The following is a 13,651-nucleotide window of genomic DNA, read 5'->3' on the forward strand; positions in this document are numbered from 1 at the left end:
CATATAAGCACTCATGCTATAAATGCAACACATGATTTTAAAACTACACCTCACCATAAATATGCATAAAAGGATTGAAAAGAGGAATTCTTGTGAATCCTTCCAATGTCAAAGGAATGTCTGTTGCTTCCTGTAAAACCCTCACAGCTCTGTGAGGAAACTGTGTTAAAAAGCCTGGAAGAATAGATGGTTGAAGACAATAAGATACTGTCTAATCAAGAGGAAAAGGAAATCTCAGAGCAAAGTAGATCTCAAGGCATATCTACGTTTGTATTTTTAATTTTTAACTGAAGTAACTACAAAACATGCCTAAAAGAGGAGTTTGTTTCTTGTGGTGCTTAAGTCTGGTTTGTGGCCTAATGCTGAATAGGCTGAGGAACTAATGTATGTGTTACTAATACCCTATGAATTAAAATTGATAACTGATAGTATATTTACAGTTTTGAAAAATCAAATATATATGAACTCTTGTGAGAAAATGTTGCCTTTGTTTATGGCACAGCAGTGTAAATGCAAACACTTATGATTAGATTTGCCAGAGTGATATCAAAGAGTGAGGGACAAGGTATCTCTCAGAAATATATCTGTTTGGAATTTTATACTTCCAAGTGACTGCTGCAAATATTTTCTCTTATCATTTTACAGAGAGTGTGGCCGAGGTTCACATACTTTTTCAGGTGGGTTACTTAATAAGGAGGCCACGAAATCTTGCTTGTTTGGGTAGTTCTGAGTAGTGTCATACACTGTGATGAAACCTGGAAGTGATAAAGCCCTGGGTTCTTACAGGAAGGCTTTATTCCTACAGAACAAAGACATGAATTTGTTGAGTAAGAAGAGATCTCTTTTTGCTGAAAGTGCTGCTGAATAATTGTAAAAGTAACCAAGAATCTAACTGGAAACTAACCAAGAATCTTGTTCTGGAAACTTGAGTCTCTATAAGTAGTGGTGATAGTGACTAATTCTTCATACATTTGCTTTAAATTTTTAAAAAATAATTTTAAATCACTGCTCGTAATTTCTGTCACCTGTACTCTGTGAGGCCATCAATGACACATTGCTCTATTTCTTGCTTAACTGAACTTGAAATTAAACAAAATAAAAGAAAACAAAAAACCCAAAACCCAAACCCCCCCCCCCAAACCACACCAAAAACAAACAAACAAACAAACAAACACCACAACAGGTGTAAAAAGGAAAAAAAGGGAAAAAAGGAAAATTAGGGAGTTTTACATAGGCAATGTCTCAAATATGTCATGCCACTAGTTTTCCTGGAGTTTCCTTATGTTGCCAGTAAAAAAAGGAAACTGATGCCAGTATATTTAGGAATAAACAAATACATAAACTCATGTTGACCTTGTCTTTTAAGGTTAAGGTGTGCCTCATAGGAAACTTTCCCTCATGAAATCATATGCTTGCAGATGACCTTGTAAATGTTTATGCATTTCCCTCCATTTTTTCATTTTAGATTTGTCCTGATTAAGTGCACTAGAGTCACTATATATTAATGTGACAGCTCAAATTACGGGTAGCTTGTAGAATAAAAAAGTAGGTAAATTGGATAAATGGGGTTATACTAGGATAGCTAAATTAATTAATTTTCTAGGAAAAAACAGTCTCTCTTATACTTAAATATCTAAAAGGTGATTATTTGTAAATAAATAATGCATAGAGAATACTTTTAATAAATGTAGTCGGTCAGATTTATTATTCTCTGCCAGCAAGTATTTTGCAATAATTTCAGCAGAATGTTCCAATCTGACATCTAACCTAAATCTTCACCACTTTGCTCATCCTACCTCTCCATTTTCTGAATTCTCATATTTCTGAGTTGGCACCTAATAGAAATGACTGCTATAGAACCTTTTGCATTTGCAGAATTATTAAACATGGAAATAGAACCTCACTGAAAATAGTGCCAGAATGCCTCAGTCTTGTTTTAGGATGTCTGCCTTGAAGGTGAAATAGAAGGTTAATTTTATCAGCTCCTCAGTTCTTCTCCCTTTAGATCTTTAAAGGCTACAGGGATAGACTACTTGTATTTATGATTTTGTGATGTGGACTTCTGTCCATCATGACTGAATGCAGTAGACTCTTCCCTCTCCTGAAACTCCTGCAGCAGTCTCTGCTATCAGTGCATAATGATTTTCATTGATAACAGATACAGACGGATTTATTTTAACCTTCTAGCTTACTTGTCCAGTTCCAGTTGAAGGTTTCATATTGTCAGATTTCTTTAGAGTTTCAGACAGTCCTAACAAAAATCTGAATTTACAGCTAGTCTGGCAAGATGCCAACTAGCTACACTGAGGTCTGATGTAGAAAGAATGTCAAAGTGCCATATGAGGAAGGATCAACCCCTAACTGTGACAATTAAAATGTTAGGTACCTAAATAAATGATGTTTCTCTTGGTACAGTTGTGTCTCCTTAACGATGTATCTTTACTATGAATGGTGAAATTAATGTCAATAAAGATGGCTCTGTTTGCTAAATTAGCATACAGTTCTCACAAAGATTTAGCAATTTCTACACTTGGAATATTCTGAAACACAGACCATGTTCCTGTCATGGCAAATTAGGTCAATATAGAGAAACATGGAGTCATGGGATGATGAAACTTTAAAGAACACATTATGAACTGATGTCTTTTTAATTTAATTTTTCTTCTGTGACATTTAACAAATTGAATGTTAAACATTGAGAGACACAGAAATGCTTTGTTTGATTACTAACAAACAGGGAAAAGAGTTCCCTCAGCTGGTTTGCAACATAGTGATATAAAGTTGAGCTTAATGATAGATTTTGGAGATGCTGCTGATGTCCCTCATCCCCCAGGTATGTTAGAGGTTGGTGTGTCATGATACAGTCCAGATGATTTATTAACCTTTTTGTGTACTTTTATGGAGCTACTTCAGTTTTGCCTTTGCCATATCCCATGAGGAATTTTTAGAATCTCAAGACTTTGCAAAAACAAATGCAGCAGTTCTGCAATCCACATACCTCAGAAGGTACTCTCTGTCATCAGCACTTATCATTATCTTGTGTGAACAACAGTTTTTTCATGTTTGAAAAGGTGAGAGATTTGGTAAAGTCAGTCAGAGTTGAACACTGAATGAATCCCCTTCCCTACTTACAAGGGTGAAAGTCACACACAGACACAATGACAGCAAGAAAAGTTAACCTTTCATATTTTAACATTTTTCTTCTTAGGTGCAAAACAGAAAGGGCAACATAAGTTTCTGCATCCTACAGCAAAGGTCTATAAGGTAACAATGAAATTTGTGTAAAAACTTCTAGGTCTCCATCCTGGAGACTAACAGAGCAGCCTGCAAACTCATGACTCAAGGGCATGTGCATTATATTTTAGACCAGCATTATATAAGATACGTATTATTCAGTTCATGTCAGCATGTTCTAAACTGCAGCAATGAACATTGTAGTGCTCTCTGAATGCTTCTTTTTTAAACACTCAGGGCAATGAAGTAATTGAAAGGATTATCACAAAATTTAAATCATGAAGTCAGGATACATCTTGGTTTCCTGCTAATACCAACAATATTTCTAATTAGTAAATTATTGACCATGTAACATCTCATTTATTAATAAATAAAAATAGATATACATAATTCTATTCCTGAGACAAACATGTTTTGGGATTTGCTCACTTGGAAAAAATTATGGAATGTGAGATAGCAAATAGGTCTCCTAACTTCTGCCCTGGCTGCTCCTAACTAGATCACACTTTTGAATTATAATTTAACTGTATGACTAATATTATATATGTAACAATAAATGAGACACTTGGGGCATGGGACAAGGAACTTAAACTCTGTCTCTGTCTCAGGACTGTAATTGTTTATTTACCTCTGTGTGATTCAAACCTGAAAGTATCCTCTTATACCCCAGTACTTATATTGTAAATCTGGGTACAATCGCTCTTTTTTCTTGCTCTTTTTGTAAGTGACAACTGTGGTGAAAGGGGTAAATATAATTTTGAATCCAGTGATGATCATTTCTTCAGGGATGTTTTTTTTAAGACAAAAAGTAATTTACTATGTAATACATAAATAAATCAAGATGTATTAAAAAAATTCCTTTCTATAGAATAATATGGCATTACATTTGATGGTAAATGGAGGAGTTATAACTGTGGCACTTGGTGAGGTCTTTTACGTAAGAGCAAGAAATTACTGGCAGTCCTGGTAACTGATGATGTGAAGTGAATAAGTTGTGTCTCCCTGTCCAACAGTACAGCTGAATGTGCTAGATCATTAGTCTTGCATTCTTCTCCTTACCTCTGCTCATTTCTTCTCCCCAGTTCCTCTCATCTCATCAGAACAGGAGGTCATAGCTCTGAGATGTTGTGGCACTGCTGCTGCTTCCTGTGGCACATACAGTTCAAAAGTAAGGCCTCAGGCAATGAGGATCAAAAACATCTCACTTGTATATGATGCAGGAGTTTGAGAAATGGGAAGTATGGAAACAGCAGAGTTGCAATGCACCAATCCACCCTGGGGACTGCCCCCTGGAAAGCTGCTTTGCAGCATAGTACCTGGGGGTCCTGGGGGACACTAAACTCAATGTGAAGCAGCCAGTGCCCTTGCCACAGGGAAGGCCAGTGGCAGCCTGGGCTGATTTATGTGGTTGCTGCTGGGGCAAGGGAGGTGATCCTTTCCCTCTGCTCAGCACTGGTGAGGTCATTCCTGAACTACTGTCTAGAATTCTGGACTTCTCAGTCCTGGAGAGTGGCAGACAGTACCGGACAGTTCTCTAGGCACTCTGGAGAGAATCCAGCAAAGGGCTGTGAAGATGATGAAGGACCTCTCCTATGAGGAAAGGCTGAGAGAGCTGGGATTATTTAGCTGGGAGAAGAGAAGGCTCAGGGGGAAAGATGTCAAAGTATATAAATGTCTGTAGGGAGTGTCAATAAAGCATGGAGCCAGGCTCTTTTTTAATGCTCCCCAGTGTCAGGACCAGAGGCAATAGGCTCAAGCTGAAACACAGGACATTTCCTCTGAACATCTGGAAACACTTTCACTGTGGGGGTAAACTGACCACTGACACAGGTTGCCCAGAAGGGCTATGGAATCTCCCTCCTCAAAAGTTATTATGGTCCTGGGCAACCTTCCTGCTTATGCAATGGAAGTTAAACCAGATAACTTCCAGGGCTCCCTTCCTGCTTCAGTCATTGAGTGATCCTGTGGAAGGCTGAGAGGCATGTGGAATGTAGTATTTGAATCTTTATATGGGAATGCTAGGTTAGAGAATGGTGATGTCAGGAATGTCATGCTGGTGACCTGGCTTAGGAAATTAATTTGAAGGTTGATTGCTATACGCAACTTTGTAGTGCAGTTAAGAAAAGAGTTTGATGATGTCTGCTGTACTTAGATTCAGGTGGTGGGGATATAATTATTTCAGGGGTAGGAAGCAGATGATTTCTAATTTCACACATGCTGCAAAGGAAGCTTCACTTAGGTCTCCCTGTGTAAAAGAGCTATCACCCTTAATGCCTTCTCTTGAATTGTTTCCTCTGTTTCATCCCCTGACATGAATGGAAATAAGTATATTTACTGCTTGGACACATGATCTGGAAGCACAGAAGGTATCTTCAATGCCTTTTATTTGAAGAGTAAGCTGCTAAACCATGGCCAGAATTGTTATTTAATATATACTTCCTCCTTAGCAATAGCTAAAGCTTTTTCATGGATAGAATTAAGAGGCTTTCTACAGAGCTTGCTGGCTGCTGAGAGGCAGCTATGTGCTCCCACTGATTTATGCTGTTATTCCCACTGAGTCTTGGCCATCTAATCTGGGACCTTGATAGCAGAAAGGAAGTCAAGCCGCTTAAAAGTTTAGGCATTACAAATCCCAGCACAGCAGCACCCAATTCATTTCATATATCTTGCCCTCAGTGTCTAACACATACATTTTATCAGCAGCTTGTAGGGCATGCAGTCAGACAATTTCCATTATGGTCAGTGAAATAGCATGGTTAAAATCCTGTGCAATGCTTTATAAATTTAAATTTAAGCATAAATGTTCTGTAACAAGATTATTGTATCTGATCTGATGGTTGGAGAAAGCTCACTCATTTTGTATTGTCAGCACTTGGAGCAGTCATTGATGTATTAAGCTCTTACACAAGTCATGGCATCTTACTTGAACCAACGTGCAGCCGCAAGGGATTTCACTTGAAAGAGTAGATGCAAGATACACATTTATAACAGTGAGGGCAATCAGCTTTGCAGTGGATTAGTGAAGAATATGGTAAATTCCTCATCACTTGGAGTCCTTTTATCAATGTCAGGTGTCTTTCTAAAAGAAACAATCTATTTCAATAACACTTTATTAGGTTATATGCACAAATAAGGAGAAGAAATCTACAGTTTTCATGCAGAAAATTGGTTTAGAGTAGCACAGTTTCCACTTCTCTTCTTAGCAATTTATGGTAAGTAAGGTTATGAGAAAAAAAAAATAATTGAGACAAACTACCAGATTGTTTCCCTCAAAACCACTAAAACAGGAAGTGAGCTGTGACAGTATTGTCCTGAAATCACTGCAGTAACAATCAAAGAATGATAGAATTGTTTAGATTGGAAAAGACCTCTAAGATCAGTGAGACCAACTGTTAACCCACTAGAGCCAAGTACACCACTAAACCATGTCCCCAAGCGTCACATCCGCACATCTTTTAAATATCTCCAGGGATGGGGATTCTACCACTGTTCTGGGTGACCTGTTTTGATGTTGAATAAATCTTATAATTAAGAAATTTTCCGTCATATCCAATCTAAAACTATTCTGGTGAAAGTCGAGGACGCTTGGTCTTATTCTGCCACACGCTAACTGGGAGAAGAGATCAACCCCCACCTGGCTGCAGCCTCCTTTCAAGTAGTGGGAGAGAACAAGATTCCCCCAGCTTCCTTTCCTTCAGGCTAAACAACCCCAGCTCCCTCAATTGCTCCCCACAGGGCTTGTGCTCCAGACCCTTCCCCTGCTCTGTTGCCTTTCTCTGGACTTGCTCCAGCACCTCAACACTTTTCTTGTAGTGAGGGGCCTAAAACTGAACACATGATTTGAGGTGTGGCCTCACCAGTGCTGAGTACAGGGAAAAAATCACTGCTCTGGTCCTGCTGATACAGGCCAGGATGCCACTGGCCCTCTCGGCCACCTGGGCACACGCTGGCTCACATTCTGTTGATCAGCATCCCCAGATCCTTTCCCACCCAGCAGCTTTCCATCCACTCTTCCCCTTGCCTGTAGTGCTGCCTGGGGTTGCTGTGACCCAGCTGCAGGACTCAGCACTTTGTCTCGTTGAACCTCACGCAACTGGCTTCAGTCCATCCATCCAGCATGTCCTGATCCCTCTGCAGAGCCTTCCTGCCCTCCAGCAGATCAACACTCCCACCCAGCTTGCTGCAATCTGCAAATTTACCGAGGGTGCACTCAATCCCCCTGTTTGGATCATGGATAAATGTGTCAAACAGGGCCTGCCTCAGTACTGAGCTCTGGGAAACACCACTTGTGACTGGCTGCCATCTGGACTTAGTTCCATTCACCACCACTTTGGGCTCAACCATCCAGACAGTTCTTTACCCAGCGAACAGTACATCTGTCCAAGCCATGGGAAGTCAATTTCTCCAGGAGAGGGTGTTCTTTTCAGAGCAAATCCACTATAAATTTAACCCAAATTCTGAAACTCCTGGCTCCACAGGTATACTGAAAACTTTTTTCTGTTCGTTTATATATTTTAAAACATTGTCATCTCTGCCTGCATATGATGGATCTGGCACTTACCTACACACAGCATAGAATTTTCTGAAGCAAATCCCTTTTGTCAAAATGAGTTTTGCAAGTATAAACTCCATTACTTACACGTGTGAATGCTTATGACTACATATTTGAAAGCCTCTTTCAAAATGTATTCTGTTAAATAAACACGCAAATTAGCAAGACTAGTATGGTTCTCCAGATGAAATCTTTCCTTTAAAATAAATGTAATATTTCACTAGAAGTAAATGGAACCTCTTATAGAACTGAGTTGATAAACAATATTGAGTTTGTGTAGATTTGTAGCAATTGATGTTTTAGCAAAATTGGAGATGCATTTTAACAGGCATTTTAGCTTGACTTGTCTAAAATAATAAATTTCAGTAACCGAACCTAGACATGATAAAGGTATGAATCAACTTTCCCACCTTCTTCAATCAGAGATCTCAGGCATGTATTGTACCTGTGATGGCGAAAAGGGGTTTGGATATTACATGAAGATGGGTAGCCCTTAATTCAATATCACATCGAGGGTTTTCATGCTGACAGAGAATATGAAATTCTTAGTCTCAGAAAAATATCACAGAGAAATAATCCTGCTGTTCTTTGCAACAATTTTTTGTGTTCTTTGCAACAATTAGCACGATGCTGACTTCATTTATATTGTGGTTTGTTAAAAAAAAACAACAAAACCCCCCCTGGAAATACCTGAGGCTATTCTTAAACAAACTATTCAGATATATACTAATTCAGATGTAGAACATATGCCTACATCCTACTTTTTAAATGAAAATTTTCCATTCAAAAAAGACTGAAGAATCTGCCTGTTAAGAGCTTCACTGCAAAATTCAGATTTCAAATGCTGAAGTGCAATGTTCTTCTGATGCTGTATTGCATTCCACAAAAATACACAATATTCTTTTTGTTTGTTTTGCTCATTTTAGATGGGATTAATGACTTCTGTTAAATGAGCTGAAAATGATCAGGCATAGTGAGCCTGACTACATTAGCTACTGCTAGTTTTTACAACTCAGCTTTTTATTTTGACAAGCATAAATCTTGGATGACCTTTAGCTATTAGAAAAGGTATAGTAAATACCTTAATGCACCACAGCTGTGAAAGGTTGAGAAAGTACTGTGCCAGTTTTTAGATCTTGCATTTGCTGTTATCAAGACAAGATACACATTAAAAAATACCTGCAAGTTGCAACTGCTTTCTGTACAATTTGTTCTGCCCCCATTCTCCACTTGTGCTGATTCTCTAAGTCTTTTAGATTGCAGCCTAATTCATCTACATCCCTTTCTATGGCTTAGCAGTCATTTCTCTGTTGTCTCTCCTTCTCATTGCAATATTTAAGTCATATATGCATGATGTTTGGGATGTTGTAGACCTCCAAAAGACTATCTGAAGACAGCCCTGGTGAAAAATATTTCATTAGGGAAAATGGTTGGGTGTTTGGGATATTTGTTTCTTTAAGACAGAGACTAATGAGTGGCTATATCTATCATCGTTTGCCAATGTATAATACTGTAAAGAGTTCTTGAAGTGAACTTTGGCATAATGAAAAGTTTTCCAGCTCTTGAAGCTAGTGAAACTCTTTGAAAGAAATTAGACATGGGTGTTCTAGAATCCATTTACCTGGATATTTTAAAGAATAAATTAAATAGACTTGTGGCAAGTATGGTCTTGATCAGCTCTCAGAGGAAAACAAAGGTCTGGATTAAATCCTCCTCATTCCTGTTCTGTATTTAATTACACTTTCCAGTCAGGATAAGCTTATTTTGTCAGCATGATTTAGTTAGAAAGCATATGCTTTGTGACTTTTTAGTAATTGTTAATAACACTGTTTAGAGAATTGTTGCCAAATACCTTGCTGAAGAGGTTTAGCTAATGGATGCTATCTTTATTCCTTTATTCTTTGGGACATAGAAGAACTTTGACAATAATGTGTGAGATACATATTTGATAATGGCTGTATATTTTCATATTTTCACCTGGGTTATCATATATGGAGATCAGGCCATGCAATGACACAGTGCTCCTTTCTTATTTTTAATATGATTTGGTTCTTATTCACATCTCTGGGGGTCAGGGAAAATCATGAATGAATACACTCAAATTTTATAACACAGAATCAAAAAGTGTTTTAGATTGGAAGACAGCTCTGAAGATCATCTAGTTCAGCCTACCCAAGTAGTGTGGGCTAGACCAGATGTCCAGGATTGAGTGAAGTCAGGTTTTTATTTTGTCCAAAGATGGAGACCTCTTTGGGAAACCTCTTACAATGTCTGACCACCACTTCAGCAAAAGAAGGTTTTTTCTTGTTCCCATCACCTTCTGCACTTCCGTAAGTTTATGCTCCAGACTCAGGTGAGCCCAGTACTGATTCCATCACTCTAGATGTTTCTCAGTGTAAGACATTTTATTTACTTTTGTTGAATTTCTTGAGATTCCTTTTAGCAGAGTTTATTATATTTTTCTAATGATTAAGCACCTACCCAACTGCTGATACGTCATGTTTTACTTGTACTCTGCTGAGTGTTGTGTCAGTCAGTATATAGTAAATATCACTTCATGTATTTTCTCTACATATTTACGTAATTAGAAATTAATCAGTAAAAGTTGGGTTATTTCTCACTTAAATTAATTGATTCATTTTTTCTATACTGTCCACTTTTCAAGTTTAATTAAACTTTGGTAAGTCTACCTGAGGAAGGATTCCTGAAAAGGAAGCTCTCCAGCATGGGTTTCATTCCACCCATAAAAATACATCTAAAACACAAATCCTGATTCACTATCTAGAAATTCTATTGTTCTCAACTAACTGCAGGTGAAATTTTCATGAGCAGTATTTGTCAACTACAGAGAAATGAGAAGTGATCACTCTAAATGAGGGGATCTGGGGGTGTTGTCATTTCTTATCTAACATGGATGAAATACACATGGATTCACCCATTAGATAACAATTCTGTATATGTTTAAATACAGTTAAATACAGTTTAAATTAGTTAAATACAAGTTTAAATTCCCAGCCCTCACACCACAGTGATTTAAAAGTAATAAGGAAATAAAATGTTGTTAAAATTTATTTTACAAGTATTGACAAAATGTCCCTACATTTTAAGTGCAACAGTGCTTTTCACTAAGTTTTAAATGCTCCAAAGCAAAATGTCCTGATTTTGTCTAGCCTTAAACACTACAATATGCTTTCTTCAAGTTATAATCTAAATTATTGTCCATACTAGTTTCCAAAGATTGATCCATTTCTGCCCTACAAGAAGGTAATAAAGAATCAAGTTACATCTGGTTTGATTTCCCTGTAATGAAACAGCCAATTGCCCCATGTCAGAAAAGATCTACTGTAGGTATTCTTCTGGGATTTACCTGGCTTTTGCCAGTCAATAAAGAAATAAGATCTAACATTTCATTTATAAAACATGAATTCCTCTGGGTTAGAAGTATCAAGAATGATAATAGGTTTTTAGTCTTACATACAGAATATTTTAGCAAGATTTTTTTCCTATCTACCATTAAGAAAACGAAAATTACCATTGTGATTTTAGGACTGGTATACTTATTTTACTGTGCAACAAGATAGTTTTCTGCAGTGCTTACAAATGCTGAACTGAATTAATAAGGAATGAGTTAAATAAAATTACTGTAACAAGCCTCACAAGTGAGATGAAGGATGTTCCAGTTTGCAGTAGAGGGGTTTTCAATGTACAAATTGCCATATTGCAGCGAATTCCTCAAGGTACAATTTTTATTCTTCATTTATTTATCTTCCATGAATACTTCAACATTTGATTTAACTCAGCTTTTCCCTTGTCTTTGTCTGTTGCCTCAGTTGTATCAGTTTTTTTTAAAATTTGACTGTACCATTCCTCATCCAGATGATGTTTCTGATCAGAGGTAGTTCCATTCAGAATTTGGATATAGAAAATTGAGAAGAAATTAATTCCTCAGCTTGGAGGATATTACAGCCACTTTCCCAAAAATAATACTTTTGCCTGCATACAAGTTTTTTTAATCCAAAGTTTGTATCAGAAATGTTAAAATTGTATTAGTCTTAGAAGCAGCACACACTCTGAGCTATTAAAGGGTTCGGTTTGTCCATTCCCTCTACAGCTGCTCAGCCTAGTGTTTTGCTGGGCCCTTTTATTCTCTGGTTCCCTTCAAACTTTTAAGTCTCTGTTATCTTAGCAGCCCGAGTCACCCCATGCCAACAAAATATCTCCCACATATTCCTGTCTTCTTCCACTTCAATGCTGGTTATCTTTTTTGCTCTTGCAGCACTCCAGAGTACACTATTCCACTCTCTCCAGTTCTCTCTCTGATCTGCAAACTGGGCTGGGAGGAACATGGGCTCTGCTGTGGGATTAACTGAGTTACGGAAATGCTGGTGGATTGGGAGACCCATCTGGCCTGTTCCCCTGCCTCTCTCTTGGCCCCCAGCTGCCAGGTGCACCAAAAAACTGTTCTGCCCCTTGATGGGCCAGAAAAAAAGGTAGTGCTGTGAGACAATCACAGTCCATTTGCAGAAAGCTGCTGTGCATGCCAAAGCCCTGGCATCCCCACTGATCCTGGCATGTTTTTCTTTCTCTGAGAGAGCAATGAATCTCCTTTCTGCGTTTATGGAGTGCAAGAAGCAGAAAGGTGCTGGTCTGTCTTGGTTAGAAGAGAACCTAGGGTACTGGCTTCTGAATTTCCTTGGTTTAATATAGTCTATGTCACTCACTGGCTGTATATTAATGCCTTGGCTCTAGCTGGGAGGAATTCAGGTAGGTTAATTAATTAAACATTTTCATACTGGGGGTTACAAGACCTTTCAGGTCCACAGGGAACATATAAATGATGCCATCCTCTGGGATAATGTATCATGCTTCTTTGCCTCTGTGACTACCTTATACATAGCCCCAGAGTGGATTTTTAATATTTCTGCAGCTTGTTGCTGATCAAACAATGTTCATGAAGTACTTTAACAATTTTTATCTTAGTCTTTGAAAAACAACTTGTAGTTTTTAAATAGCTTCATCTCTGACCTACCTTCCATATCTTTACCCAAGGCATGAAAATCCATCACCATCCAAGTAACGTCAGTTGAGAACAAATCCTCTAGCAGTTAAGAAAATCCCTTCTTAGTACTCTCCTATGCAATATTCTTTCTTTGACACCTCTTTTTTCCCACCCCCTTTTTTTAAAAATAAAAACAGATTATGTCTAAATAGGAAAAGCAAATATATCTACATCTAAATGACATTCAAGATTGCAGCACCCTTATTAGCTGTTTTCAAGAAGTTTTGAAGTGGCAAGTTTTAAAAATTACCAAGAACGATGCTCCAGAAACTCATGTCAGTGACGAGCTCTGAACTAGTACACTGGCATTGCAAATCTCCTCACTTCATGCGTTTCTTCTTGCTCAGTGTGACATCACACTCACTGAGAAATAAACTCTTCTTCTTCTTTCAAATTCTGACACAATCACAGCACTGGGGTTGGAAGGTGAAGCTTTTGAGGAGTGCCGTAATTTACCATTGTGCCACTTCTGTGCTCTAAATTAAGGGTTGCAGTGACAGTAACTATTGAGAAAATTAGGATGCTAGCATGGCAAGTCTTTTTTCTACTCTGGCAGAGTATTAAAATTTCTCACTACCAGTATTCAGCATTAATAGATAAGTTCCTAGCATCAAAGTGGAGGCAGAATGTGAAGGAGCTTGTTAGAACATGAATTAATCTTCATACAGCAATGAAGAGAGGTAGTGCTACATTATGAGTTTGGATGGAAATTCTCAAGTCTCTTTTCTTTCAGGTTCATAGTTATATACTACAGATTCAACAATGATGTGTGTTATAAATTATTTTCTTGAGTCACATACTATCAG

General features: G+C 37.9%; 1 long non-coding RNA gene across 1 annotated transcript in view; it reads right to left on the reverse strand.

Annotated features, from left to right (window-relative positions):
* LOC135293920 (uncharacterized) overlaps window positions 1–13,651 on the reverse strand; it is a 190,021-nt gene that overhangs the window by 32,023 nt on the left and 144,347 nt on the right. Inside the window, exon 5 of the long non-coding RNA XR_010356031.1 lies at window positions 4,294–4,380. This is a non-coding gene — a long non-coding RNA (uncharacterized LOC135293920). The remainder of the gene's footprint in view (window positions 1–4,293; window positions 4,381–13,651) is intronic.

The sequence above is a fragment of the Passer domesticus genome, chromosome 2 (assembly GCF_036417665.1).
Source record: "Passer domesticus isolate bPasDom1 chromosome 2, bPasDom1.hap1, whole genome shotgun sequence".
In the NCBI taxonomy this organism is placed as follows: domain Eukaryota; kingdom Metazoa; phylum Chordata; class Aves; order Passeriformes; family Passeridae; genus Passer; species Passer domesticus.